Genomic DNA, 6,959 nt, shown 5'->3' on the forward strand with positions numbered 1-6,959 from the left:
ATTTTAGAACAAAAACATAAGTTGCGTTTGGTAGAGTTTTGTAAATATGATTTGAAAGTATGAGTTGTATTTTGAGTTTGTGAGTTATGAAATTTTGATTTGAGTGTAGAAAATTTGTTTGGTTATGATTTTTGAATAGAGTGTTGAATTGAGTGTGTAATTGAGTTTTGAAAGTTTGATTTGACTTTTGAAGTAAGAAAATTAGTTTGGTTATGAGTTTTGGAAGGAGTTTCCAAAACTTAATTCAAATTATTATAACTCATAACAAAACATACTATTTTCACACTATTGAAAATTATGACCAATACTAATAACCAAACACTTTTTAAAATTCAATTAAAAAAAATTATTATTAACAGAAAATAACATTAATCAATTTTTTAGTTAAAAATACTACAAAGGAAATAAATTTTTTTTCAAAATAAATATTCAAAAATTTTAAATCATAAATATTTAAATAATTTAAATAATCTAAAAAACTTAAATCGTAAAAAATTAAATAATTTAAATATTCAAACAATTTTAAATAATTTAAAATGTTAATATTTTAAATTTAAAAACAACTCTACACTCAAATCGTAACCAAACACATAAAACAAAAGTCAGTTAAGAAATTATTTTTAAAACTCATAACCAAATATATAACAAAAAAAATTAAAATATTTAAAAATATTTTTATAAAATAGAGTTTGAATTTATTTTTATAAAATATTTTAAAATTTAAAAAATTAAAATCGTAATATTTTGAAATTAAAATATTTAAAAATATTCAAAAAAAATTAAAAAAAAGCATAACATATTTAAAATCTTAACAAAATTAAAATATTTAAATATTTAAAAAATTAAAATATTGATTTGAATTGAATTTTGAAAAGAGTTTTGAATTATGTGTTTGGTTATGAGTTTTGGAAAGTAATAATTATGTTTTAAATTGAGTTTTGAGAAATGGGTGTAGAATTATGATTTGAAAGTTCCAAACAAACAACACACTCAAATCAATGGGTGGAACCATATTTTGAGAGGCTTTCCAAACGGAGTCATAGTGTTTTTTGAAATTGTCCATAAATAAGTTGCTCAAAACTTATTTTTGAGCATACCACGAGAGGAATCCAGAACTGCAAAGCAGAGGCCAAGAAGAGGCCAAACGCGTCATCACGTGCCCTCGGAAGTTAGAGAGTGAAGCCCAGTTGCAGCATGCGCTACATGCGCCGTTTCACAACCAGCTCGTCTGCACATGCGCAAGCACGCGCCCTCATGCTCGCGGAAGGAAGAAGACGAGCTGCGTGGTAGCCACCTCAGCGACATGTCATCAAACGTCATCACCACGTGTCATGCGTTGACCACGCCGTTGACCGAGCCGAAGCCGAAGCCGAAGCCGAATTCGTTGAGCCGCGCCAGAACCAAGCTGCTTCCCAAGCCACGTTGACCAGCTGTTAACTAAGCCAAGCAGAGCCGTTGACCGCGCTTAGCCGCTTTGACCGGAGGAATTATCCGGTGCTTCTCAGCCGCACCTGATTCTGCAGATCTGAACCGTCCAAGCTGTTTTAGCTCGATTTGAGTCATTCTGAGTCCGTTTTTTATGATCTAATAGTGCTTTCCAACTATTTGGAGTATTTCGAACACATCCGTATGGTCAGATTTTGTAAATCAGATTTTAAAAATTTCCAGTCTTTTATTTGGCAATCCAAAGTGTTTTTTCGGCTAATTTGACTAGTCCGGACTCAACAGCGAAGCCTGTTTTTCAGACAGAGATCATTTGCTATAAAAAGAAAGAAGGCAATGGAGGAATCTACTTCAACTTCAGGATCCATGATCAAATTGAATCCTTTCAATTATGCAATTTGGAAGTCACGGATGGAAAACATCATGTATTATAAGAACCTGTTTGACCCTATTTTTGTAAAAGGGGTTAAACTAGAAGAAGTAAAGGATGATGAATGGATAAAGATGAACCGCAAGACTATCGGTTGTATCAGACAATGGATAGACCACAGTGTGTTCCATCATGTTGCCAAAGAGACAGATGCTTATGCTCTTTGGGCAATGTTAGACAACATGTACCAGTCAAAGACCGCCCGAAACAAAGCCTTGGTGATGAGAAGGCTTGTAAATCTGAAGTTGAGGAATGGTGTGTCTGTCGCCGAGCACACCAGTGAATTCAAAATTCTGGTTAATCAGCTTGCAACCGTCAAGATGCGTTTGGACGATGAAATGCAAGCCATACTACTGCTCAGTTCTTTACCGGACAGTTAAGAGACATTGGTGGTTTCTCTCAGCACCTCTACACCAGAAGGGAAGCTAACCATGAGCATGGTCACAAACGCCATGTACAATGAAGAAACAAGGAGGAAAGACATGGAAGGTAATCAGTCTCATGCTCTTGTCACAGAAGATAGAGGCAGAGAAAGAGGTAAAGGAAAAAGCAGAGGAAGAAGCAAGAATAGAGGTAGCTGGAACAACAAGAGTAAATCCAGAGACAACAAAGGTCGAGGTAACTCCAGCTTCACTTGCTTTCACTGTGGCCATGAGGGTCATATAAAGAGAAACTACCCAAGCCGGAAAGATAAAGGCCAAAGCAGTAAGTCAAAGGGAGATGAGAACACGACAGCCACAACAACTGATGAAATACTTCTTGCCTTTGGTGAAAAGGAGGATTGCCTTCACGCGGCTGACCACAGCTGTACAGAATGGGTGATAGACATAGCTGCATCCTATCACGCCACTTCCCACAGAGAACTCTTCAGCTTGTACAATGCTGGAGATTTTGGCACTGTTCGAATGGGGAATTCTAGCTATTCGAAGATTATGGGTATTGGCGACATTAGCATTCAAACTAATGCTGGGCACAAGTTGATTCTCAACGATGTGAGGCATGTTCCAGATTTGCGCCTCAATCTTATCTCTGAAAGCACCCTGGACCGACAGAGCTATACAAGTACATTCGGAAATGGCCGTTGGAAGCTAACAGGAGGAGCTTTGACAATCGCCAAAGGAGAGATGTCTTCAACACTGTACAAGACTCAAACGAAGATATGTCTGGAAAGTCTTAATGCAGCAGAAGACAAGGAGTCGCTAGACTTATGGCACAAAAGACTAGCTCACATGAGTGAGAAGAGATTGCATCTGTTGGCAAAGCAATCCAGAATACCCTTATCCAAAGGGAGTGCCTTGAAGCCGTGTGATCATTGTCTTTATGGCAAATAGCATCGAGTATCATTCAGTTTGACAAGCAAACGGAAAACAGAAGTGCTCAATATGGTATACTCAGATGTTTGTGGCCCAATCGAAGTGGAGTCACTTGGCAGCCGCAAGTATTTTCTAACTTTCATTGATGATGCATCAAGGAAGTTATGGGTGTATTTCTTCAAGACAAAGGATGAGGTTTTTCAGCACTTTCAGGAGTTCCATGCAATGGTGGAAAGAGAGACCGGGAAGAAATTGAAGTGTCTTTGCACAGACAATAGAGGCGAGTACACTTCCAATGCTTTTGCAGCATATTGTGCCAGCAGAGGTATCCGGCACGAGACAACAGTTCTCGGCACCCCACAACACAACGGTGTGGCAGAGAAGATGAACCGCATTATTGTTGAAAGAGTTAGATGCATGCTCAGAATGGCAAAGTTGCCAAAGTCATTCTGGGCTGAAGCCGCCCGTACAGCCTGTTATCTCATCAACAGGTCGCCTTCAGTCTCATTGAATTTTGCGATACCTGAGGTGGCCTGGTCCAGAAGAAAAGCATCATATTCTCACTTGAGAGTCTTCGGGTGTAAGGCATTTGCACAAATCTCCAAGGAAAACAGACAGAAGCTTGATGACAAGTCCACTCCATGCATATTTGTGGGCTATTCAAATGCAGCATTTGGGTACAAGTTGTAGGACCCAGTGAACAAGAAGATGTTCAGGAGCAAAGATGTGTTCCAAGAAGACCAGACAATAGCTGATTTTGAGAAGTCTGCAAAGTCTAGAGATGTCATCACTCCAGACTTGTTCTTATCTCCCGAGCCCTCACAAAATGCTAGATGTGATGATGTGCAACAAGAAGTGCCAGAGTTGCAGGATCCTATGCCAGAAATTGAGGATCAAGAGGAAAGAGATGAAGACCCGGATGAAGAGGGTGTTAAGCAGGGGGAGCAACCCCCTCAACCAGAGGCAATTGGGCCTCAGTTACAGAGATCTGGAAGAGCTGCCGTGCCATCAACCAAATATCCCGCTTCTCAGTATATTCTGATTATTGATGAGGGAGAGCCTGAGAGTTTTTCGGAAGCAAAAAGTTATACAGAGAAAGATTGTTGGATGCAAGCCATGAAGGAGGAGATGAGTTCTTTGCAGAAGAACCACACTTATGAGCTTGTTCCACTTCCAAAAGGCAAGTGAGCCTTGAAAAACAAATGGGTGTATAAATTAAAGAAAGATGGAAATGGTAAAATATTGCAGCATAAAGCTCGCTTGGTGGTCAAAGGTTTTGGGCAGAAGAAGGGAATTGACTTTGATGAGATCTTCTCCCCAGTTGTGAAGATGACTTCCATTCGAGTAGCTCTGGGATTAGCAGCTTGCTTGAATTTGGACGTAGAACAGATGGATGTCAAAATTGCCCTTCTCCATGGTGATTTGGTAGAAGAGATCTGCATGGAGCAACCAGAAGGATTTGAAGTTAAAGGGAAACAGAATCTAGTCTGCAAACTGAAGAAGAGTCTTTATGGCCTGAAGCAGGCACCGAGACAATGGTACAAGAAGTTTGATTCATTCATGGTGGATCACGAGTACACAAGAATAGTAGCATACCAGTGTGTATATTTCCGAAGGCTTTCGGATGGAAACTTCATCATCCTACTGTTGTATGTCGATGATATGCTAATCATCGGACATGATATTGCTATAATCAACAAGTTGAAAAAGGACTTGTCGCAGTACTTTGACATGAAGAATTTAGGCCCAGCACAACAGATTTTGGGCATAAAGATTGTTCATGACAGGAAATCTAGGAAGATATGGCTGTCACAGAAAAATATGTTGAACGGGTGATTGAAAAGTTTAACATGAAAGATGCCAAGCCAGTCAACACACCACTGGCCAACCATTTCAAGGTGACAAAGCGTTCGTGTCCCATGACAACTCTGAAAGGAAAGAATGGAGGCAATCCCTTAGTCTTCCGCAGTAGGGAGTTTGATGTATGTAATGGCGTGTACCCGGCCAGATATAGCTCACGCAGTTGGTGTTGTGAGCAGATTCCCCGCCAATCCAAGAAAGGAGCATTGGGAGGCAGTCAAATGGATTCCTCAGTACTTGAAGGAAACTTCAAAGATATGTTTATGTTTCAGAGGAGCTGAACCAATTTTGGAGGCATTTACAGATGCCGATATGGCAGGTGATCTTAATGGTAAAAAGTTTACATCAGGATTTCTGTTCACTTTTGCAGGAGGAGCTGTTTCATGGCAGTCCAAACTCCAAAAGTGTGTTGCTTTATCTACAATAGAGGCCGAGTTCATTGCTGTCGCAGATGCTGGAAAGAAAATGTTGTGGCTAAAGCGGTTTCTCCAAGAATTGGGTCTACAGCAGGAAGAATACAAGATACATTGTGATAGTCAGAGTGCAATTGATCTGAGCAAGAATTCCATAATTCACGTGCAAAGCACATTGATGTCCGGTATCATTGGATACAAGAAGTGATAGAAAAGTAGCTAATGAAACTAGTGAAGATTCACACGGACAAGAATCCTTCTGACATGATGACCAAGGGTGTCACCAGAGACAAACTGGAAGTTTGCAAGTATCTGACCGGGATGAACTTCAAGTGAAAAGTCGGTTAGCCATGTGGGCGTGGAGAGGGAGAATTGTTAGCTCCAGCCCACACTTCACATAGTAAGGAGCCTACTATCCACATGGTGAGGGTGGCACCATGTGCTAAAGGAAGATGGTGGACAGCTAAAAGAAGATGGTGGGGTGCCGCACAACCAAACCCACTTAGTGTGTCTCTTAACCACTCCTCCTCTCTCGTGTATAAATTGAGATAAGTGAGGAGGGATTGATTAGTGAATGCAGTGAGCACATTGAGGATACACAGAGGAGAATATAATCTATGAGTGAGAGTGTTATAGAGAGAGTTATGAGGTGTGAGTACTGTAATCTCCCTCCGGGATAATTCTATAGTGGATATCTCTCTCATGGACGTAGGCAATTGCCGAACCACGTAAATCTCTTGTGTTATTATGTGTGATTGATTTATGGTGTCTCATAGTCCTAAAAAACTCATGTTGTCTTTCCCACATTGCCTCTTGCTTCGTCACATCTTTCTCGAAACACACTCGAAGCTGAAACACCTAAAAGCACACAACAAACTCAAACAACAACATCAAATTAAAACCCATTGAAATTTGCACTACATACATATATACAGAGACAGAGACCTTGTAACCGGTGTAGACATCAATAGCTCGAACCCAGAACTGAAAGAAGGGTTGCCATGAGCGGAAGTGAGTGGAGAGCTTTTCTTGAAATTCTTTGAGATCAAGAGAAGGCATGGTTTGTGTGTGTGTGTGTGTGTGTGTTTTGGCACTATATTTGGATTAGTATTAGCCTCTGTGTGTCTTTGGTTTTGGTGACGCAGGCTCTCTCTCTCACTTCATGGTTCATAAACGGTTATTGACATTGGCAATTGTGGCTGAGAAAGTAAAAAAGGCAATGAATTCTTTGAATATTTTAGAAAAATGGTAAATTAACCTCTTTAAACTATTTAGAGAATCTTATTATAATTCTTTCACAATCAAATAGAGCTGTCATCAAATGAATGAAATTTTTGTTCTTTTATCGAATTTAAATTACTACCGTTAGGCTTAGGCATTCTCCCAAATGTCCATTAAAATATTGACTCAAGATTTTTTTTTTCATGTCCGGACCACTTTTTGAACAATCAAAGATATGAAAAAATTTGATAAAAATTTTAGTTTTAACATTAGAGTGAA

Source organism: Camellia sinensis, chromosome 4, assembly GCF_055761805.1.
Source record: "Camellia sinensis isolate YWXY chromosome 4, ASM5576180v1, whole genome shotgun sequence".
Taxonomy (NCBI): Eukaryota; Viridiplantae; Streptophyta; class Magnoliopsida; order Ericales; family Theaceae; genus Camellia; species Camellia sinensis.